The sequence below is a fragment of the Microcaecilia unicolor genome, chromosome 6, assembly GCF_901765095.1.
Source record: "Microcaecilia unicolor chromosome 6, aMicUni1.1, whole genome shotgun sequence".
In the NCBI taxonomy this organism is placed as follows: Eukaryota; Metazoa; Chordata; class Amphibia; order Gymnophiona; family Siphonopidae; genus Microcaecilia; species Microcaecilia unicolor.
In genome coordinates this window covers 332,895,815-332,920,589 of record NC_044036.1, presented here as the reverse complement: position 1 = coordinate 332,920,589, position 24,775 = coordinate 332,895,815, and the positions used below count along the sequence as shown (strand labels likewise).

The 24,775-nt window shown below is 44.9% G+C and overlaps 1 protein-coding gene across 5 annotated transcripts in view; it reads right to left on the bottom strand.

The window, feature by feature from the left end:
- The window catches only part of ARSG (arylsulfatase G), a 173,370-nt gene that overhangs the window by 128,292 nt on the left and 20,303 nt on the right, over positions 1–24,775 (bottom strand). Inside the window, exon 1 of one of the 5 annotated variants that reach the window (XM_030208468.1) lies at positions 13,334–13,353. The exons of 3 other annotated variants lie outside the window; for them this stretch is intronic. The gene's annotated coding sequence lies outside the window, so the exon portion shown is untranslated. Of the gene's footprint in view, positions 1–12,499; positions 12,556–13,333; positions 13,354–24,775 lie in introns of those variants that run through there. One more of the 5 variants, XM_030208466.1, reaches the window with a different exon arrangement.

Genomic DNA, 24,775 nt, shown 5'->3' with positions numbered 1-24,775 from the left:
CTTTGTGAGCCCTTGGATACCGCAGGGGAATGGGTGTGACTCCCCAGTCGTTCCCCAAAGGACAGCCGAGCAACCCCTAGTCTTCACCCGCAGCGACCACCGTTCACCGGGAGTTGAGCCCCCAGCTGCAGGCGGCCAACGGGGCTTCTGGAACTGCGGGGGTTGACGGACTGACCAGGCACCGAGGAACCAGAACCACGAACAGCAGTCAGGTAGTGGGTCAAGGCAGGCGGCAGCAAGAGTAGTCTTGGAGCAAGCAGAAGGTCAAGGCGGGCTGCAAGCAGAGTAGTCCATGGACAGGCAGAAGGTCAAGGCAGGCGGCAAACAGAGTAGTCCATGAACAGGCAGAAGGTCACACTGGAATGTCAGGGAAACAAGCAATGAAGTCTAAATGACCACACACGCAGGCTGGAACCTCTGGAAGCAGAAGCCGAAGCAAACACCTGAAGGGAACCTGTTCCTTAAATACTGTCAGTCATCAGAAGCCGAGCCACAGCAGATAGGGGCGGAAACCTCGGATGACATCAATCGAGGAACCACTTGGGTTGGCTCAGCACAGGTCCCCAGGCGGAGCCTCAGCTCCATTCCTCCAATCAGGGTCCTCCAGGGCGGAGTTTTGGTTCCCGCGCTCAAGATGCGGAAAAGACGCCGACCCCCGGGTCTCGGCGCCATCTTTCCCGCCGGCACGAGTGCAGACTCCATAGCCGGCGACGGGGAGCAAGGCGGCCGTGAAAGCCGGCCCTCGGACGCGGTCTCGGAATGGGCCGACCATCGCCGCAAAGGATCCTGGCCATGCCCGCACCAGGGCCGAGATGACCGACTATCGGGGCAGAGACCAGGTAAACCGCCCGGCGGCGGGGTTTCCTCGTCGGGGCTAGCTTCCAGTGGGGAACAGACTGAGTTAGCGAGGGATGTGACAGCGAGCTAAAGTTAAACAATACTGGCACTTACACGTGTGAAGGTAACATTCATGCAGATAAATGGTTGGCACACACTCAGCGTTATTCAATAATTGCACAAGTTGCAGCATATGACAAACATTTATGCGCATAGGTTATAGATTCTTATTTATTTATTTATTTAGATTTTGCTCACACCTTTTTCCGTAGTAGCTCAAGGTGAGTTACATTCAGGTACTCTGGATATTTCTCTGTCTCAGGAGGGCTCACAATCTAAGTTTGTACCTGAGGCAATGGAGGGTTAAGTGACTTGCCCAAGATCACACCTCTGGATTGCAAGACCAGTGCTCTAACCACTAGGCCACTCCTCCACTAGCAACAGTCCATCTAGAATCTCAAATAGTAGCAACATTCCAGAATCTCAAAAAGTGGCAACATTCCATGTAGAATCTTCCATAGTAGCAACATTCCATATATTCATTTATTTAGATTTTGCTCACACCTTTTTCAGTAGTAGCTCAAGGTGAATTACATTCAGGTACACTGGGTATTTCTCTGTCCCAGGAGGGCTCACAATCTAAGTTTGTACCTGAGGCAATGGAGGGTTAGGTGACTCACCCCAGATCATAAGAAGCAGCAGTGCGATTTGAACCAGCCACCTCTGGATTACAAGACTGGTGCTCTAACCACTAGGCCACTCCTCCACTAGCAACATTCCGTGTAGAATCTCAAATATTTATTTAGATTTTGCTTACATCTTTTTCAGTAGTAGCTCAAGGTGAGTTACATTCAGGTACTTTGGATATTTCTCTGTCCCAGGAGGGCTCAACAATCTAAGTTTGTACCTGAGGCAATGGAGGGTTAAGTGACTTGCCCAAGATCACATGGAGCAGTGGATTTCAAGACCGATGCTGTAACCACTAGGCCATTCCTCCACTCCATACACTCCTTATTCTTACACTTACAAATTAAAGTTCTACATTTAGGTCTGTTATTGGCATAAGCGGGCAGCACACTGCATTCCGTTACCTAAATTGAGGCACTTTATAGAACTGACCCCTATGTAGATGAGATACACCACTTTTCAAAAGGGAAAGTACTGTATTGTTGTAATCCAGGGAATGATTCAGCCTCCTCTCACACTGCCCTAAACCTGACCCCCTTCTTATATTTATTTTATTTTTATTTATTGCATTTGTATCCCACATTTTCCCACCTCTTTGCAGTATGGATAGTATCGGGTCAGTCAGTCAGTCATATTTTCAGCCAAATACTATCCATATCAGTTCTGAAAAAATATGGATTTATATGGATGATGAAGTTATATGGATAGCCACCAGAGAACATAGAACTGTGAATATCAGGCTGGATTTTTTTTCTTTTTATTAATTTTAAAATGTGCACCTGCATTTCAGATCATGCAATGGTGATGTTTGGTCTCTGCATGAACCGGAAGGAATATCCCACCTTTATGGTAAATGCCAAGAGGGCTCTATCAGGATGAATCTTTCCATAAATTTCTGCTTACTAAGTGGGAAGAATATAGCATTAGTAAAAAATCAGCATGAATCTACCCCAGGTCTTTTTTGGGAAGCTGGGAAGGCGGTTTTAAGATGATTTCTTATTTGAGATATCGCTACCAGATTTTGTTATTGCCAGCACAACTTAGCTAATCATTTAGCTCCAGAAAATAGAAGTCACTAAGTACTGTTAACACTCTTCAATGTGGTTGTCATTGCTTTTTTAAATACGTGAACAAGGTGGGTACTTGCCTAGCTTGTTTGGTTCATGCAGAGTTGGGACCCTGCTTTGTTACTGTGAGTCACAACACGAGCGGTATGGTTCTTCAGAACAATCACGATATTTGCAATATGTTTCATAATTATTTAAAACTCTGTAGCTGCTCCAGATTATGCTTCATTCTCTGACAGTTTAGGCCTTCCTCAACTGACCACTAAAGATTTGGACCTATTGACTGCTCCAATTGATCCCGGGGAATTACATTATGCTATTAGAAAATGGGCAACTCCAGGTTCAGATGGCCTTCCTCTGGAATTTTATAAGATCATGGGACATAAAGCTGTGTGCACTTTATTAGCTGTATATGAGGAGGCTCAGATTAAAGGATTTTTTTCCCTTGGCTATGCGTACAGCTAAGTAGTCACAATTCCTAAACAAGGTTGAGATCCCTGTCTTACAAGGTCATACTGGCCGATCTTAATAGATTAATTGATATTATACCTCGGCTCAATGCACCCCATCAAGTTGGTTTTGTTGGATTTATCTTTAAAATCAAGCATGGTACTGGAAGATTGGAGGGTGGTCAATGTAACACCGTTTTTTAAGAAAGGTTCCAGAGGAGATCCGGGAAATTATAGATTTCTGAGCCCGACGTTGCTGCTGGGCAAAATGTAGAGACTATTATAAAGAACAAAATGACAGAGCATATTCAAAAGCATGGATTAATGACAAAGCCAACATGGATTTAGTGAAAATCTTGCCTCCCCAATCTATTACATTTCTTTGAAGGGGTAAACAAAAATGTGGATAAAGGTGAGCCGGTTGACATTGAGGCATATCTTCAAAGCACTTTGGGAGGCTAAGTTCCATAGGTTTCTATGGAACTTTGGGAGGCTAAGTGCTTTGAAAATGAGCTTGATTGTGTTTCTGGATTTTCAAAAGGCATTTGATAAAGTACCTAATGAAACACTCCACAGGAAAATGGAGAGTCAATGAAAAGGAAGTAGTGTTCTATTGTGGATTAAAAACTGGTGAAAAGATAGAAAACAGAGTAGGCTTAAATGGTCAGTATTCTCAATGGAGAAGGGTAGATAGTAGGGTTCCCCAGGGTTCTGTGCTGGGACCGCTGTTTTTTAAATATATTTATAAATGATCCAGAGATGGGAGTAACTAGTGAGGTAATTAAATCTGCTGATGACACAAAGTTATTCAAAGTTGTTAAATCACAGGAGGATTGTGAAAAATTACAAGAGGACCTTACGAGATCGGGAGATTGGGCATTGCGTTGAAACCCTCTGCTCAAAGTGCGGCAGCGGATAATAGAATCTTAAGAAAGGAATGGAAAACAAAACTGAAGACGTTATAATGCCATTGTGTGGCCGCACCTCAATTATTGTGTTCAATTCTGGTCACTGCGTTTCAAAAAAGATACAGTGGAATCAGAAAAAGATACAGAGAAGGCCAACGAAAATGATAAAGGGAATGGAACGACTTCCCTATAAGGAAAGGCTAAAGCAGCTAGGTCTCTTCAGCTTGGAGAAAAGATGGCTGAGAGGAGATATGATACAGGTCTATAAAATAATGAGTGGAGTGGAACGGGTACACATGAATCACTTGTTTACGCTTTCCAAAAATACTAGGACTAGGGGGCACGCAATGAAGCTAGAAAGTGGTAAATTTAAAATGAATTGGAGAAAATATTTATTCATCAATGAGTAATCAAATTCTGGAATTCGTTGCCAGAGAATGTAGTAAAAGTTGTTAGCTTAGCGGGGTTTAAAAAAGGTTTGGATGGCTTCCTAAAGGAAAAGTCCATAGACCATTATTAAAATGGACGTGGGGAAAATCCACTACTTATTTCTAGAATAAGCAACATAAAATATATTGTACTGTTTTGTGGATCTTGCCAGGTACTTGTGACCTAGATTGGCCACTGTTGGAAACAGGATGCTGGGCTTGTTGAACATTTGGTCTGTCCCAGTATCGTAGTACTTATGTAGTGCTGTGGCCAATGTACGCAGTTTGCTTTGTGCTATGGACATAGTGCAATGCAATGCTTTAGAAGATATTCTAGTTAGCTTTGATATTGAAAAAGCTTTTGATATGGTCTCTTGGTCTTATCTTTAGGAAGTCTTATATCGCTTTGGCTTTCGGGGACCAATTTTAGATAAAATTAAACTTCTATATGCTTCACCTACTGCTTCCATTTTTGTTAATAGGGTCATATCTTTCCCTTTTCTAGTGGAAAGGGTTACAAGACACTGCCCTCTTTCTCTCACCCTTTTTGTTTTGTGTATTGAACCTTTAGCCTTTAGTGGAGGAGTAGCCTAATGGTTAGTGTAGTGGGCAGCTCCTTGTGTTTATAACGCACCTTTACATTTAAGGTGCGTTAAATGCTAACGCACCTATACATTTCTATGGGCGAATTAGTGATTAACGCGCATAAACTATTTATGCGTGTTAAAAATGCTAATGTGCCCATAACGCACCTTAGTAAAAAGAGGTGAAAGTACTCTACATTTTGCTAAATTAGCTTAGCTTTTTACCTGCTTTCTTTGGTATTGTTCTCATGCATCCAAACACCAATAAAAAAAATATAAGCCCATGGTCTCTCCTAGTGGCTGAAAACGGACCAAAATGTTTCAGTTTCTGGTTTCCTCTGGTTCATGGACAACTAAAGTATACAAATTCCTGAGTGGTGCAGTATGGGTAAACATGAATTGATCGTTTACTCTTTCAAAAAGTACAAAGACTAGGGGATACTCAATGAAGTTACTTTTAAAACGAATAGGAGAAAATATTTTTTTCACTCAATGAATAGTTAAGCTCTAGAACTTATTGCCAGAGGATGTGGTAACATTTAGTGTATCTGGGTTTTAAAAGAGGTTTGGACAAATACCTGGAGGAAACGTTCATAATCTGCTATCAAGATAGACATAGGATACGCCACTGCTTACTCCTGGGGTCGACAGCATGGAATCTTGTTACTTGTGACCTGGATTGGCCACTGATGGAAGCGGGATATTGGGCTAAGATGGACCATCATGTTCTTAAAAGTAGCAGAGAGGAATGAAATGTTTTGGTAACCACTAACTATGCATGCCATAGATGTCTTTTCTTACAATTTTTAGCAGGCAGGATACACAAGCGCTTGCCCCTATGAAAGCATGGACATTTCTGCTACTAAAAACAGAACAGACATAGGTAACCACAACCCAGAAGTGAAGAACAGCTTAGGAACTGGAGTAAAATCAAGTTCTTAGGTTTCCGAGTTTCATTTGACTATGCAGTCATTCCTAAAGAACGGAGATTAGAAGTGGCTCCCAGCCCCATCCTGTGGAATATTCTGCTCAGATCATTTGTAGTTTTAGAACTAACGTAAGCTCAGAAAGGCAGAAAATACTGCAGACAATTATGGGAAATCCAAGCATTCACTAAACAGACTGCCCGCAAAGTACAGTGTCAGGCTAAGATCTAAACGCCCAAGTTTAGGTAACAATTGCAAGTGAATGCAATAAAAAAAAATATGATGTATGCCTGTAAGAAATGGAAAGATCCTGCACAGAAAGATATGTATGTCACGCTGGACCTTCATTATGTAAAAGGAATATACTGTCTCTTTCCTTCTATAGTAGTGAGTGGAGTAGACCTAGTGGTTAGTGCAATGGCCTTTAAACCTGGGGAACTGGGTTTGAATCCCACTGCAGCTCCTTGTGACTCTGGGCAAGTCACTTAACCCTCCATTGCCCCTGGTACAAAATAAGTACCTGAATATATGTAAACCACTTCGAATGTAGTTGCAAAAACTCCAGAAAGGCAGTATATCAAGTCCCATTTCCCTTTCCCTATTTCAGATTCTAAATGGAATGTTGGCTACTGTTTGAGATTCTACATGGAATGTTGCTATTCCACTAGCAACATTCCATATAGAAGCCTGCCCTTGAAGATCAGCAACGCGGCTGCGCAGGCGTCTATTTCTGTGAGCCTGACGTCCTGCACCCAGTACGTGCAGGACGTCAGACTCACAGAAACAGAAGCCTGCGCGGCCGCGTTGCTGATCTGCAAGGGCAGGCTTCTACATGGAATGTTGCTAGTGGAGGAGTAGCCTAGTGGTTAGTGCAGCGGACTCTGATTCTGGGGAACTGGGTTCGATTCCCACTGCAGCTCCTTGTGACTCTGGGCAAGTCACTTAACCCTCCATTGACACAGGTACAAAATAAGTATCTGTATATACTATGTAAACACTTTGAATGTAGTTGGAAAAAAAAAACACAGGAAAGCGGTATATCAAATCCCATTTCCCTTTCTCTATTTGAGATTCTACATGGAATGTTGCTAGTGAAGGAGTAGCCTAGTACAGTGGACTTTGATCCTGGGGAACTGGGTTCAAGTCCCAGTGCAACTCCTTGTAACTCTGGGCAAGTCACTTAATCCTCCATTGCCACAGGTAGAAAGGCATATACCAAATCCCATCCCTTCACCCCCTTATTCCTATAGGTGAATAAAGTCTCATTGTCAATAAAAGTAACCAGAATGGTGTAGGGCCTGAGCCAGAAGACACATGACACTAAAAAGACATCCTATATAATAATTCTCACCTCCAACGTTCTAAAGTAGCTGCCTGTATCCGTGGCTCCTGGAGTTGCTGAGCTAGGCTCCGTAGCTGACGTCACTCACAGCTGATTCCCAGGCAGGGGGAGGAGTAGGGAAACACGCGGAGCAAGTGTTTCCCTACTCCACCCCCTGTCTGGAAATCAGCTGTGAGTGCGCCGCTCAAACACCCCCTCCGCGCATCACCCCCCTGGCACATGAAACACCCCCCCCCCCCCCCCCGAAGCACATCAACCTCCTCACCACCCGCAGCTGCCACTGGTAATGCTGTCCGGCCGCTGCTGCTTCTCCTGTTGAGCAGCAGCGGCCGCAAAAAAAAGAAAAAAGGCCATAATTGTTTTTAAACATCAAGCGAGGCACCGCAGACAGCCATCAGGTATTGGCTGTCGGCTCTGCAGCCGCTTCTCCTCTCGCCTCCACGTCACTGCCCCTGGAGTAAGACCCTGGAGGAGCGCAGCAACGTGAGAGGCGACAGGCGGAGCGGCTACAGAGCAGACAGCCAATGCCTGGTGGCTGTCTGCGGTGCCGAGCTTGATGTTTAAAAACATTTATTACTTTCTTTTTGTAGTGGCCGCCTATGCTGCTCAACAGGAGAAGCAGCAGCGGCCGGACAGCGTTACCAGTGGCAGCTGCGGGTGGTGAGGGGGTTTGATACGCCGAGGGGGGGGGGGGGTCGCTGGACATGGATGGCTGGAGGGGGGACAGGGGAGAGGGAGGTGGGGAGGGGGGCACACACTCACTGTTTCTCACATACACTCTCTGACACACTATCACACTCTCTCTGTCACACACACACACACACACACAGACACACTGTCTCTCACACAAACACACACACACACACACTCTGTCTCTCTCTCATTCTCTCTCTGACACACACACTCTCTCTCTCAAACATACACACTCCGAGGAAAACCTTGCTAGTGCCCGTTTCATTTGTGTCAGAAATGGGCCTTTTTTTTACTAGTAGTATATAACAGCAGATAAAAATCTGTTTGGTCCATTCACTCTGCTGAACAAGGTGCTCTGTGCAAGTTACTCCCATCTATACCCTGTTTAAAGTGTGAAGGTCACTTAATTTTACTTCGATTCCATCCTCTTTCTATATAGGGATCCTCTGTTTGCCACACATTTTATGTATATCCTTTCCTCATGGGTATACATAAAACATGTGGGATAATCTCACCCTGCCACTGAAACCATCACACTTATGGCAGCCCCATAAGTCATTCACGGCTTGCTGCTTATAAGCAGCTGGGACGAGAGAAAGGAGAGGAGGAATGGGGACAATGTGATAAAATGTTGAAATACTTAAAAGGAACTAATTCATGAGAAACAAACCTTTGCCGTGGGAAAAGAAGCTTTAGAAGTAAGGAACATGACCTGAAGCTGCACTTCAAAGAACAAAGCTGGTGGAACCTACAGACTAACCAATTTATCGATGCTTGCTTAAATTCTGCAGATTTGTATTTTATCTTAATAAGAAGAAGAAAACTGACACATATCATTATACTGCCTGCAAAGAGCCCTGGACAAACACATTTTCAGATCTGCCAAATAATAAGTACATACGTTTTGCCATACTGGGAAAGACCAAAGATCCGTCGAGCCCAGCATCCTGTTTCCAACAGTGGCCAATCCAGGTCACAAATACCTGGCAAGATCCCAAAAATGTACAACATTTTATACTGCTTATCCCAGAAATAGTTGATTTTCCCCATTTAATAACGGTCTTTGGACTTTTCCTTTAGGAAGCCTTCCAAACCTTTTAAAACTCCGCTAAGCTAACCGCCTTTACCACATTCTCTGGCAACGAATTCCAGAGTTTAATTACACGTTGAGAGAAGAAACATTTTCTCTGATTCGTTTTAAATTTACTACATTGTAGCTTCATCACATGCCCCCTAGTCCTAGTACTTTTGGAAAGCATGAACAGACGTTTCACATCTACCCGTTCAACTCCACTCATTATTTTATAGACCTCTATCATACTTCCCCTCAGCCGGCTTTTCTCAAAGCTGAAGCACCCTAGCCGCATTAGCCTTTCCTCATAGGGAATTCGTCCCATCCCCTTCACCATTTTTGTTGCTCTTCTCTGCACCTTTTCTAATTCCACTGTATCTTTTTTGAGATGCGGCGACCAGAATTGAACACATTTATTCGAGGTGCGGTCGCACCATGGAGCGATACAAAGGCATTATAACATCCTCATTTTTGTTTTCCATTCCTTTCCTAATAACACCTAACATTCTATTTGCTTTCTTAGCTGCAGCAGCACACTGAGCAGAAGGTTTCAACGTATCATCAACGACGACACCTAGATCTCTTTCTTGGTCCGTGACTCCTAACGTGGAACCTTGCACAACTGTAACTTCCTGTAGGCAGATGAGAGCGCCATTTTTTTGGTCTTTATCTGCCCTCATCTACTATGTTACTACTCCAAAGCAGACTTAATGCCCATTCCCTGCCAAGTTCAGATCTGCTGCATGCACAAATTTAAGCAGTGGCCACCCAATAATTTGACCAATTATGTTTTTATTTTGCAGATCAGGAAGACGAGATATTCTAGCAGTTGTCAGGCTACGTCTGGCTGTGTTGCTCAGTGGCAGGACCTCCTCTTTTGGCACCAGTTCTCTCTATTTACTCTAAGCCAAAAACTAATGCAGCTTTTGGGCTCAGGGCTTCCCTCCTGCTAGGGTTGTGTCTGCTGGGTAGAATGCGTTCTGGGTGCCAAGAAAAGTTGTACAGGCCACTATTAGCTCCATCTTTCTCTGCTGTGCACTATCTGGTCACAACCTGTTCTTGCACAAGTGCATCACTTTAGTGTCACCAAGCTGACAATCTGTTTTGCTCAGAGCACAGAAAACCGAGTGTATCATTTTTTATTATTATTTTTAATTACAATCGCTTCATATACCACAAAATGGCCAAATAAATATAGCTTCATTGTGGTTTACATAAAACTTAACCGGATTAGGGGAAGAACAGGATGAAAGAGGAATAGAGAAGAGGGAGATGCAGGGAGTCAAAAGAGTTGGGAAAGATGACTTGGAGGTGAGTCTTGAGAAGAGCTTTGAATTTGGAATAGGATGTTTCAGCTCTGAAAGAAGGAGGGAGCGAGTTCCAAAGTTTTGGACCTAAGTAACTAAAGGCGATTTCATGGGACAGCTGTGGGCGTAGTGAGGAAGGAGATGGAATGTGGAAGAACAGAGAGAATGACCTGGGACATAGGGAATAAGTAGGTGCCGCGGGAAGTTGTCCTTTAAACACCAGCAGGAGAATCTTGTGCTGAGGCAGGGAGCCAGTGGTCTAACTGTAGCATTGGTGATACGGTCAAAGAGATGTGCACTGTGAGTTAGCTTTACAGCCATAGACTGAACAAGTGGCCTGCATCACAAGGTTTTATTAAATTTAGATTCACTAAACACAATAGTCCTTTAGGGACACTTTGTCCCAAAATTATTCTTGTACATGATTTATCACACAGGTCAAATTCTGCTTTAAGGAAGGGTTTTTACCAAAAAAAAAGTTAACTGTCAGTCCACCTAGTACTAAAAAGTTTTGTAGAGCTGTTCCACTCATCAACGAGAATTTAAAGATATATATCTGTACCAAATCCAATAATTTCCTTAACTGTTCACAAAGCTAAGGTCTACAAACGTGCAACTTATGTAAATGAGAAACATTAATGGTGAGAATGTAATCTAATTTTTCCTCACTATAAACTAGACAGTTTATCTTGTCTGATCACTTTTAGACTGCTAATGATGGCTGTCCTGGTGGCTCAGGGTAACAAGTGCTGTGCACTGCCATGTGAACTCCTCAACCTGGTTCTTCTGGAGTTGGGATGCTGTGGAGGCAGCAATTCATAACCCCAGGGGTGGGGGAGAAGGTTATAATCATTGGGTAACACATTTGTGGCTGGCTTCAGGGCAGGGTTGCAGTAGGAGCTTTGATGCATAGCCCCTGGCCCAGGACCCTAACCACAATGACCACACTAGGTACAGTGTTCGGAGGAGGGAAAGGTGAGTAGTGGAGTGCCTCAAGGATCGGTGCTGGGGCTGATTCTGTTCAATATATTTGTGAGTGGCATTGCCGAAGGGTTACAAGGTAAAGTTTGCCTATTTGCAGATGATACTAAGATCTGTAACAGAGTGAACACCCGGGAGGGAGTGGAAAACACGAAAAAGGATCTGAGGAAGCTAGAAGAATGGTCTAAGGTTTGGCAATTAAAATTCAATGCGAAGAAATGCAAAGTGATGCACTTAGGGAATAGAAATCCACGGGAGACGTATGTGTTAGGCGGGGAGAGTCTGATAAGTACAGACAGGGAGAGGGATCTTGGGGTGATAGTATCTGAGGATTTGAAGGCGACAAAACAGTGTGACAAGGCGGTGGCCGTAGCTAGAAGGTTGTTAGGCTGTATAGAGAGAGGTGTGACCAGCAGAAGAAAGGGGGTGTTGATGCCCCTGTATAAATTGTTGGTGAGGCCCCACCTGGAGTATTGTGTTCAGTTTTGGAGGCCGTATCTTGCTAAGAATGTAAAAAGAATTGAAGCGGTGCAAAGAAAAGCTACGAGAATGGTATGGGATTTGCGTTACAAGACGTACGAGGAGAGACTTGCTGACCTGAACATGTATACTCTGGAGGAAAGGAGAAACAGGGGTGATATGATACAGATGTTCAAATATTTGAAAGGTATTAATCCGCAAACGAACCTTTTCCGGAGATGGGAAGGCGGTAGAACGAGAGGACATGAAATGAGATTGAAGGGGGGCAGACTCAAGAAAAATGTCAGGAAGTATTTTTTCACAGAGAGAGTAGTGGATGCTTGGAATGCCCTCCCGCAGGAAGTGGTGGAAATGAAAACGGTAACAGAATTCAAACATGCGTGGGATAAACATAAAAGAATCCTGTTCAGAAGGAATGGATCCTAAGGAGCTTAGCCGAGATTGGGTGGCAGAGCCAGTGGCGTGAGGCGGGGATGGTGCTGGGCAGACTTATACGGTCTGTGCCAGAACTGGTGGTGGGAGGCGGGGCTGGTGGTTGGGAGGTGGGGATAGTGCTGGGCAGACTTCTACGGTCTGTGCCCTGAAAAGGACAGGTACAAATCAAGGTAAGGTATACACAAAAAGTAGCACATATGAGTTATCTTGTTGGGCAGACTGGATGGACCGTGCAGGTCTTTTTCTGCCGTCATCTACTATGTTACAGACTAGAGTAAAAAGCCTTGAAGCGAAGTTACTCACCTGTAGCCTGTATTCTCCGAGGACAGCAGGTCAAATATTAAATGCTTCCTTTAGCAATAAAACTTGAATGGCCGTGCCTAATGAATTTCTTAGGTGTATAATTTTAGTCACGTTTTTAGTATTGTTTTTCAGCAGAATCACTCACTGACACACTGTGCCCAGTAATCGTGTCCTGCTGGGCTCTCAGTGTTCTGCAGTTGGACCGTGTGAAGATTTTTAATGGCTGCTATTGGAGGTCTACATAAAACGTGGACCTCGTGCTGAGTCTGTGGGGTCCACATTTTACGAGGACCCTGCTATGGCCATTTTCTGATAATATGAGGACTCCAAAGCAAAGATCAAGATGTTGAATTTTTGCCAGCGGAAACCCAATTTTTCAACTGCAGGAAGCATGAGTTTTGTTAGATAAAAATTCAAAAATAATTCTCAGTGAGAGAGACCGAAAGCAGAAGAAAACTCTTCACGAGTGGATCACTAAGTACATAAATTAAAAATCTCAGGTGTTCGAAATAAAAATATAGAAATAAAAGTCACAGTAGTTTCTAGTCACTGGCTTACTGGTAGACCTTCTGTAGCTGTAAAATCTTGCTGCATGTCTCTCACTGCTCTGCAAACTCAATAACTCTTTAGCCTTTTGAAAACAAATACCACTACAGTAATACAACATGCAATCCGCTTGAAACTTCATGTGCAGCTCATTCTGCACCATCCTGATGCAGAGGATACAAATCTGTTAACAGCCCAGTAGAAGGGTGTCACCTACCACTTGCTTGTTGACCTATTTCTATGTCTTATTCAAATACGCTCACCTGGCAACCACAGGGCTTTACTTACAATAGAGGAGTATCTTCTAATCTATGAGATCCCATTTTCCATATACAATGGATAGAAAGCAGGGTGGGGGTGAACAGATTTACCAGTTTGCTTCATTAATCAATATATCTGAAGCCACATAGCACAGTAAGTTATATATATTACGAGTTCAAAACAAATATTTGCTTCAGTAGCAAGCTTAATAATCAACAGCTTGCATTTCAGCAGAGACTATGCTGCTCATTTTCAAAGTACACAGACTTACAAAGTTACACAGTACCATGAGTAACTCTATGGCCCTCATGATCAAAAGCAAACTCTGGCACTAGAGGCTGTTAACGCCATACTAGCGCCAGAGTTTGCAGCCGACCCATGATCAGAGCCCTCGAGCACCTGAAACAGCGCACTCGAGGGCTCTCAGCGCAAGTAGCATGCAAATGCATGCTAAACAGGGCTTCTAGCGCAATTAGCTTGCAAATGCATGCTAATTGGCACTTAACGCATTCATCCCCAATGATCAGCGACCAGCGCGCCAAAGATTGGGTCGCTGGCCGCAGCAAAATCAACGCCAGCTCCGAGCTGGCGTTAGATTTTGCGGATCATTAGGGAGGAATGGTGAGCATTGCATGCTGGCAGGCCCCCCTTCCCCCCCAAGGCAAACGCGAACGGGGGGCTGGAGGTCCGGTGGACCTCCGGTCCCCCCCCCATGTTCACGGAGGGCTGGAGATCCGGTGGGTCTCCAGCCCCCGAAACCCCCAGAAATCGTTGATTGGCCGCCTCCGGCCAAAGGATCTTTTCCAACTGTGATCCATCGACGGGAGTGGGGGGGGGGGGGGGGGGGGGCTGGAGGTCCGGTGGACCTCCAGCTCATCCCAAATCCTCCGCCCAGCGTTGTCCTTAGATTCCCTGGTGGTCCGTGGTGTGCTGTGGTGTCGTGACACCCCCCTGGCCCCCTCACCTTTTGTTGGAGGAGGGATGCAGCCTGCCTGCCTCCCTCCTCTTCCAGTCAGTCGACGCCCAAAATGGCGGCGCCCAGCGATTCCCTTACATGGTCTGTAGCCCCGCCCAGCGCATCCCAGGATGCAATTGGCGGGGCTGGGCGCCGCCATTTTGGGCGTCGACTGACTGGAAGAGGAGGGAGGCAGGCAGGCTGCATCCCTCCTCCAACAAAAGGTAGGGGGGGGCCGGGAGGGGGCCAGGGGGGTGTCACGACACCACAGCACACCACGGACCACCAGGGAATCTAAGGACAACGATTGGGGGAGGTGGACCTCCAGCCCCCCCCCCACCCCCGGTCGATGGATCACAGTTGGAAAAGATCCTTTGGCCAGAGGCGGCCAATCAACGATTTCTGGGGGTTTTGGGAGGTTGGAGATCCACCGATCCTCCAGCCCCCCCCCCCCCCCGTCGGTGGGTGGGAGAGGGTTTGGCCGGCGGCGGCCACGACGTTTTCTGGGGGTTTGGGGGGGGGGGCTCGTTGTTCGGGTCTCGGGGCAGGCTGTTTGACAGGTTTGGGCTTTTGACAGCCCAGACCTGTCAAACAAGTGCGGGAGGATTGTGCTGAGCGCATGCTCGGCACAATTCTCCGGCACTTTAAACATGATAATCAAAGATAATAGCACTGCTTAGATTTGCATGCATTATCTTTGATCATCGATGCAGAAAAGCCCTGCGCTGTCCCGGTGCTATTTTTAGGGCGCTGTTTGGAACAGCGCAGGGCTTTTGATCATCTGCCTGTATAAGTCTCTATGCTTTGAAAATCAGCCTCAAGGTTTGCAAATAATGAATTGCTTTCCCTGTTGTGAAAAATTTAGATATCTAACTTCAAAATGTCAGTATCATCTGTATATAAATGCATAGCTTTATTTACATTTTGGAGTTTGTAAGGGTTAAAATGAAAATTCTGTGGCTGCTGCATCTGAAAAAGTGCACTCTTGTCCTGGAAATCTCAGGCCTCAATAAATTGATTAGTCCAGTGGTTGCCAAACCTGGTCTGGGAGGCATCTCAGCCACTCAGGTTTTCAGGATATCCACAATGAATACTCATGAGATCTGCATACCAAGGAAGCAGTGCATGCAAATCTCTCATGAATATTCATTGCGGATATCCTGAAAACCTGACTAGTTGAGCTGCCTCCAGGACCAGGTTTGGGAACTACAGGGTTAGTCTATAAGGTGCCACCAGCCTTTGTCATTTTCTAGTCCGGACTAACACAATTCTCTCCAGACGTTTTTACAAATGTGAAAATATAGACCCATGCTTTTATAGTCTAATTAAATGGACACTTTTCTATCAGAGTGTCATGAATTAGGCTGGTGCTTATCTTAAGTGGCTACAAACATCTCAGCAAAGACTAGATCAAACACTTCTGAAAAATCAGCACTGTGCAACCAGAAGAAATCCAATGACGTAGCAACTACAGAAATCAGTGAAAGGAGGAAGAATGCATAAGCGGTTTGAGCATGAAGCTGTGATGCAGGTGAAGTCCTGGACATAGAAAAGCAATACTACTGTCTGCCAATTTTTCTCTGCGACCTTGAAGAAGTCTGAGCACCTACAGGATGCAACCTAGCCAAGCCATTTGTCTTGATCTAGCTTTTCTGGAATCCACAATTCACAAACAAACTGACATATGCATGTTGTGTTTACGTTAATATTTACAATATGAAATTAATACGTGTGCAAACTGTTACAGATCTGTATAATGCAGAAAGAACGCTTTCACAAGGATGGTAATCGCACGATTCCTTAGTTAGTACTATTTGTGGAAATCTGTCATCCTTTTAAGCTGTAAAACAGAATGTCAGGACTAAACAACTCAATTTAATCTTCACTACTAAAAATACATTTTTTTGGACCTGGAAATTTCTAAATCTAACCTCCCGGAATATTTGAATTATGAAATCAGATTAAGTTTCCCTCCTAGACCCCGAGTCGCTATGGAATTCTTTCAATGCTAGCTTTTTCCCTGGAGGACCAGTAGTTATGAGAGCGCAGTCGTAAGAGAGTCATACATATGACACAGGGCTGCATAATGGAAAATTTTTCTTTATCTATTCCTGCAGCTGATCTCTCCATCGTGGCACATTAAGTGCTTGGCTTTGCTTTTTTTGCGGCTTGGCAGCCAGTGCTCATTTTTAATTTAGCAACCTTTCTGCATCCACTGGTGTTCTTGTGACTCATGCTGGCAAACACCCATTTCATTCTAAAGACCACGTTGCCATTACTGAGACCCATAACATTATGCTGCATTTACCTACCTAAAATCTCATGTGATATTTACTAGACAGGTTCAAAAAGAATGCCAGTCCTCCAGCTGATAGTATACTTCCTTCTTACTCCTCTTTTAATTCACCACCCATAACCATCAGCTAATTTGTATTAGCAAAGATACCTGTTCTGATTATATTTAAAAAAAATAACCATTAATCAGTCTAATCCAGCAGACCCTTCTGGTTTACGTCTATTTTGAAGCTTTACCATTAATTTTTGTGGGGCCATATTACCAGGGAAGCTGTTCCTTCTGATCTCAGGCAAGTCTACTACTACTACTACTTAACATTTCTAAAGCGCTACTAGGGTTACGCAGCGCTGTACAATTTAACATAGAGGGACGGTCCCTGCTCAAACAGCTTACAATCTAAGAGACAAATGAACGGTCAGTCCGATAGGGGCGGTCAAATTGGGGCAGTCTGGATTCACTGGACGGTTAAGAGTTAGGTGCCGAATGCAGCATTGAAGAGGTGGGTTTTAAGCAAAGACTTGAAGACAGGCAGGGAGGGGGCTTGGCGTAAGGGCTCAGGAAGGTTGTTCCAAGCATAGGGTGAGGCGAGGCAGAATGAGCGGAGCCTGGAGTTGGCGGTGGTGGAGAAGGGTAATGAGAGGAGGGATTTGTCCTGTGAACGGAGGTTACGGGCGGGAACGTAAGGGGAGATGAGGGTAGAAAGGTAGTGAGGGGCAGCAGACTGAGTGCATTTGTAGGTAAGAAGAAGAAGCTTGAATTGAATGCGGTATCTGATTGGAAGCCAGTGAAGTGACCTGAGGAGAGGGGTGATATGAGTATATCGGTTCTGGCGGAATATGAGACATGCAGCAGAGTTCTGAACAGATTGAAGGGGGGATAGATGGCTAAGTGGGAGGCCGGTGAGGAGTAAGTTGCAGTAGTCAAGGCAAGAGGTAATGAGAGCATGGACGAGAGTTCGGGTGGTGTGTTCAGAGAGGAAAGGGTGAATTTTGCTGATGTTAAAGAGGAAGAAGCGGCAGGTCTTGGCTATCTGCTGGATATGCAAAGAGGAGAGGGAGGAGTCGAAGATGACTCCGAGGTTGCGGGCAGATGAGACGGGGAGGATGAGGGTGTTATCAACTGAGAAAGAAAGTGGAGGAAGAGGAGACATACATACATAGTAACATACGTGGGTTTTGGTGGAAAGACGATGAGCTCGGTCTTGGACATGTTCAGTTTCAGGTGGCGGTTGGACATTCAGGCAGCAATGTCGGATAAGCAGGCTGATACCTTTGCCTGGGTCTCTGCAGTGATGTCTGGTGTGGAGAGATAGAGCTGGGTGTCATCAGCATAGAGATGATACTGGAAACCATGAGATGAGATCAGGGAGCCCAGGGAAGAGATGTAGATTGAGAAGGGGTCCAAGGACAGATCCCCGGGGAACACCAACAGATAGGGGGATAGGGGTGGAGGAAGATCCATGAGAGTGAACTCTGAAGGTGCAGTGGGAGAGATAGGAGGAGAACCAGGAGAGGACAGAGCCCTGGAACCCAAATGAGGACAGTGTGGGAAGAAGTAAGTCATGATTGACAGTGTCAAAAGCGGCGGATCGCTTAACTCTCCACTGCCTCAGATACAAACTTAGGGGCTGATGCAGGAAGTAATGCAGGCTGCACAGTGCCCCCTCTCCCTTCCTAGCAATGATCATTAAGATCCATTTTCACCAATAAAAGGACCAAATAAATTAATTTTACACACCGGAAATGGCAGAACATTTGAATATCTTAGTATGCATATCTACACCCATCTATGCAAACAGGCCACATTATAGCCATAGAATTCTACAGCTGTTACTACAGAATCTGCCCCTCAGCTACCACAGGAAAATGGGGGCTGTATCATCAATCATGCTATAGATGTCTCACACGGAAGCATATTAAAATGCATAGTAAAGAGGCTACTAGCTGTCTACTGCAGGGGTAGGCAACTCCAGTCCTCGAGGTCAGGTTTTCAGGATATCCACAATGAATATGCAGGAGATAGATTTGCAAGCACTGCCTCCATGGTATGCAAATCTATCTCCTGCATATTCATTATGGATATCCTGAAAACCTGACCTGCCTGCGGCTCTCGAGGACTGGAGTTGCCTACCCTGGCCTAGTGGTTAGTGCAGTGGAACATGGAATGTTAGCTACTGTTGGAGATTCTGTTGCCACTATTTGAGATTCTACATGGAATGTTGCTGTTGCTACTATTTGAGATTCTGGAATATTGCTACTATTGGAGATTCTACATGGAATGTTGCTATTCCACAGGCAACATTCCATTTAGAAGCCTGCCCTTGTAGATCAGCAATGCGGCCGCGCAGGCTTCTGTTTCTGTGAGTCTGACGTCCTGCACGTACGTGCAGGACGTCAGACTCACAGAAACAGAAGCCTGCACAGCCGCATTGCCTCCACATGGAATGTTGCCAGTGGAGGAGTAGCCTAGTGCAGAGGTAGGCAATTCCAGTCCTCGAGAGCTGCAGGCCAGGTCAGGTTTTCAGGATATCCACAATGAATATGCAGGAGATAGATAGATTTGCAAGCACTGCCTCCATGGTATGCAAATCGATCTCCTGCATATTCATTATGGATATCCTGAAAACCTGACCTGCCTGCGGCTCTCGAGGACCGGAGTTGCCTACCCCTGGTCTACTGCATTAGAAATCTGCTGCCAGTGAAGAAGCGGTTAGGGAAAGCACCCCGATCTGAACCCCCTGAGCAGGTCATAGCTTTCTCCATCAGCCCAGTATCTCTGCTGTCTAGCAGTACCCCACCTCCCCTTATTTTCAAAAATGCCCTGGTGTCTAGCGGCATTCCCCCCCGACACTCCAATTATTTAAAAAATCCCTGGTATCTAGTGCCCCACTATATACCTTCAAAGAGGAAGGAACGATACCCACTCCCTCCTGCTTCTGTACCGCCATCTTGAAAAATGGTAGTGCCTGAGCCAACATGGTGCATTCTGGGATACACCTAGTGGGTATCAGCTTGTCAAATAAGGGAACTTTTCCCTTCTTAGGCTCCACCAGACTACCAAGTAGGGAAAACAAATTCCCTTATTTGGCAGACTGATGTTTTGCATGTAGGAGGGAGGGAGGGGTCAGGAGCTGTCATTTTTCAAGATGGCAGTACACAGGCAGGAGGAAGTGTGCATCGCTCCTGCCTTTTTGAAGGTACACATGTGGGGGGGGGGAGGGGGGGGGGAAGGTCACAAGGGGTGCCCTAGACACCAAAGATACATTTTTAAATAGCGAAGAGGGGAGTGCCACTAGACATCAGAGAATTTTTTTTAAGTCAGGGGGTGGGGGTGCTTTTCTATTGTTGGGGCAGAGGTCAGGTTGGACTGCTAGACTACCAAGGATTGGGGGCCACTCAAGGGGATGGGGCTGATGCAGACCACTGGTGATTGTCTTTTTTTTTTTTAAGTCCCCCTACCTGTTCGTGCATGAGCCAATCACCGCTCATGTCACCCATCCTGTCAGCGCATTATGCAATGAGCTATGGATTAGTACCTGATTTTAATGAAAAAGTAATTTTCATACACACTGATTACTAAACCTCAACGGTAATTTTTTGCAGAAGCCGTGTGGTCAGTGGCTCTAATGCACAGCTTTGTCAATTGGCCCCTTAGACTGCAAGCCCTCTGAGGACAGGGGAATTATTTAGTGTACCCGTATATAATTGTGGAGAAGTGGCCTAGTGGTTAGACATCCAGAGGTGGCCGGTTCAAATCCCACTGCTGCTCCTTGTGATCTTGGGCAACTCACTTAACCCTCCATTGCCTCAGGTACAAACTTAGATTGTGAGCCCTCCTGGGACAAAGAAATATCCAGTGTACCTGAACGCAACTCACCTTGAGCTACTACTGAAAAAGGTGTGAGCAAAATCTAAATAAAGATTCTAGAATTCTAAAGAATAACAAGATTCCATGCAGAATTTCAAAGTGTAGCAACATTCCATATAGAACCCCAAAGAGTAACAAGGTTCTTTGGGGTGAAGGAGTGGCCTAGTGGTTAGAGCACCAGTCTTGCAATCCAGAGAGTGGCCGATTCAAATCCCACTGCTGCTCCTTGTGATCTTGGGCAAGTCACTTAACTCTCCATTGCCTCAGGTACAAACTTAGATTATGAGCCCTCCTGGGACAGAGAAACATCCAGAGTACCTGAATGTAACTCACCTTGAGCTACTACTGGAAAAGGTGTGAGCAAAATCTAAATAAATAAATAATAATAATTCACCTTGAGGGTCTGGCTAATTCTAAAATAATAAACTTAAGTGAGACAAAGGCCTGCGGCACCTTACAAACCAATGGATTTATGGAGTCATGAGGTTCTGGGGATGAGTCCACTTTGTCAGCTGCATAAAGTTCAGGAAGTGGGTAAATATACATGAAAACAGAGTAGACAGGAGCACACAAAGAGATGACATTGGGAAGGTCAGACAGAGTAGGGTGTTGAAAGTGAGCGATAACAGCAGCATAGTTAAGCTAATTTACAACTGATGGACGTGAATTTTTGAGATTATCCCCTTCATTGTTTTTTCTCATCTGTAGTGGACCAAGAATCTATTGTTCCCTATTCAGGCTCAGGGTGGTGGTGTCAAGCTTTCTGATGAGTTTAATTCAGAAGTTTCACACAGGAGTGCTTCTTTGAATTTTAAATGTAGAACTATTAAAGAGAATGTTCTGGAAAGCTGTAAGGTTCTTCTACTGGTTTTTTTGATAGCACCATTTCTGATGTCAAATTTGGGACCATTTTTCTTCTTAGAGGTGACCTGTCTGTTCTATATAGATAACCAAGGGACACTGCTGGCAGAAGATGGCACAAATTATATTAGGATAAGGCTACCATCCAAGGCTTGCAAGAGGATGGCATCATTGACCACGACTGGTCCTAGATTGTTGATGATAACATATAGTCCATATATATATATATATATATATATATATATATATATATATATATATATATATATATATATATATATACACACACACACTACTACTACTACTTATTTCTATAGCGCTACTGGACGTACGTATGTGTGTGTGTGTGTATATATATATATATATATATATATATATATATATATATATATATATATATTTACATAAGATATTCAAATGTTTTATTTATTGGGATTTATTAACCACCTTTATGAAGAGATTCACCCAAAGTGGTGTACAGCAGGTACACTTTTAACATAAAACTCACAATTTTGTTAACAGCATAACAATTGTAAAACGACCAAGTATAAACATAAATACAACGAACGAGGTAAACCTGAAAACAGCAAATTGAAACCTAATAAGACTACCGTGAAACAGGATCAAACATGTACACATTTAACAGTACTGAAGTTTAAATAACAGAGATATAATACGATGTCAGCATAATACTAATAAATATCTAATAAGCTATGGTACTGATGCTTTTCTACAATACAGCTTACTATATAGCTGAGGGCCAAGTGCAGATATATATATGGGGCCAAGATGCGTGGTACAGAGTCAGTTGGGATAAATAAATGGGTGGCTAAACTAAAGGTAAGTACTTTGTACAGTTAATGATATAAGGAACTGGTCTAAGTTACGGTATGTAGCAAGCTAGACCAGGTGAAGAATGAGTGTATTGTCAAGTTTTGCCATTTCCTGCTTGTACAATTAATTTATTTAGTCCTTTTTTGGAAGAAATAGATCTGAATAATCAGTGATAGGAAGGGAGAGAGATTTCAGGCACAAGAAGAAGGAGAAAAAGGGGTATAAATGTATGGGTTTGCGGAGGGAAAAAAATGAAACAAAGGAGGGGAGGCTGATCTAGAATCAGGATGAGGAAGGCATCCTTTCAGACACAACCCTTCCCATCACACACTCTTTGCCCTCCCATTTCCAATTTCCCACAGCAGCCCCCTCCCCTCTTCCCACTCTCTGCCTTGGCTCACCTACTTACTCTACTCTCCCTCCTGTACCCCCCTCCAATCCCTACTCTCACCTCCTCCCACACTTTACCGTTGCCCTCAAACCTCAATCACTTCCTGCCTGCCCACCCTCTACATAATCCACAGTGCTTATGAACCACTCACTCGCTCTTCCTAAAATCCCATTAGTCATCTTGTTCCCCTGTTTCTTTCCCTCCTCCCCTTATTCCCTCAATCATACTCTATGCAGCTTTTGAGGAAGAAAAGAATATCTACCGGTGTCACGCTTTGAACCATGTGCTATGCAGCCAACATTAACGAGGGGCCTAGGGGACATCAGGGAGCTCAGCTGGCACACAGGTCTTCTTCTCAGACTTCCATCTACCTATTCTCTTGATTTCCACAGGGGAAAACTCTTCTGCTACCACACTGGTGGCAGCACCTATCTTGAATTAACGAGTCCCAAAGTTGTTAGAGTTGTACTCCGCCCTCTGCAAACATTTGTGTAGCACTGCAGTGAACTAGAATGTGAGTGGGGAACTGTCCAGGTGTATCAAGAAAGGCTCCTCCCCCCCAGGCTTTGTCACCATGTCTGTCCTAGTGTTTAGCACAAGACAAGTGGTGAAGGAGTCGACTTGAGTTAGCTCGATGACTTGCCCATCTGATCCATTTTGGACCTGTGAATCGTCAGAGGCATGTTCCCTCAAGGATAACACTGCTGTGCAATAACCTGCAAACTGAGCGTGTTCTCCTGGAGTGGCAACCAATCTGCATATTCGAAAAGCCCCAAAGAAAGCTAAAGAGAAAGCTCCTTTCTATGGAACCTGTGTAGGGAATTTTAATACCAAATGCAAAACCCTCCCAAGGACCTGGGCATCCCTCTTGCATGGGTATCTGGCAAATCATGGCCACATTTTTTCTAGCTCTAAAGAAGGGGCCTTCTGAAAAGGTGCTATTGCTGGGGAAGGTGCCTGAATGGAACCTTACTGCCACATTTTGCTGCCGTGTGAGCGGCTCCATATACTGAGAAGCCGTGTCTGTATTTGCAGTTTTGCAGGCTACAGGATGCCAACTCCAGCAGACCCCATCCTGTGAACCAGTGCTCTTTCCTTGCCCCCCATGCGCTGTCTGCTGAAATGACCCATTATGGGCACTGGCAAATGGTCCTTTGTGTGACATGATGTATAATCATAAATCCACATGTTTAGACCCCCAAGACGAAGAAGAATTCTTTTCCATCTTATCTTGGTACTCCTTGTCATACTTTAACCACCTGAACCCCTCATAGTCCCTTGTACACCACTAAGATGTTGTGGGTATTGCCTAGCATGGGAGGATCAGCCTGGCTAACCATGTCTATTACCCACAGCTAAATTTAAAATGATTGAGAGGCTCCCTTTGTCCGTCCCACACCCTCATCCTTCTTGTGCTTACTCTTCTTATCCCTTCTTCTCCCCTATAATAAACAGGAAAATGTCAAACTTCAGTTTCGTTATCTTTTTTTCTGGTAGCCATGGGGACCATTTCCCACAGGCAGGGAAGGGCCGCTAATGCTGGAGGCCAATCACTTCCACCCTGTAAAGGTTTTTCCCCTGCACCTGCTTGGGTATCCTCCTCATCCAGGAGGAAGAATCTGAGCTGCTATTGCTAGAAAACAAACTAGATTTACCCTTCCTTTTCTTCTTCTCCTAACTCCTCTTCTCTGCCATGGGGGGCACCAGACTGGAACAGCTGGACAATGTCTGTGCCAAGCTGGTACCTGAAACTCCTGCAGCCCCCCCCCCCCCAGCAACCGCAAACCTTGCCCGCTGTTACCTGCTGCAGCGGGTAGTGTGTTCTCCCCCTCCCCAATGTCGGCCTGTGTCACTGACCAACTAGCAATGCTATCTGGAGCCAAAATACCATTCACATTTTGTGTTGCAATGTGACTACTATCAGAACCTGCAGCCAGATCTGACGAGGTGGCTCAAGCCTCTGTTAAGTCTACAGGAAATCCTGCAGTTGTATTTGATGCTTGCAATGTCTCTACAACTGATAAAACTACCCATGTGAACGCTATTGCATCCTTTATTACTCTGGTTTGATTTATAACCGATGTGAAGCTATAATTGGTCTACGATATGGGCCCGCTGACTGCCCGAGCATAGTGTCTGAAAAGGGGCCGGTGGAGGGCGATAACTGCCAAGCCCCATACATCGAAGTGTGAGGGGGGTAACCCCAACTACCGTGAGAGGGAAGTATCAAGGTTTGGAGGAAAGAATGCCATGGCCCAAAGCTGG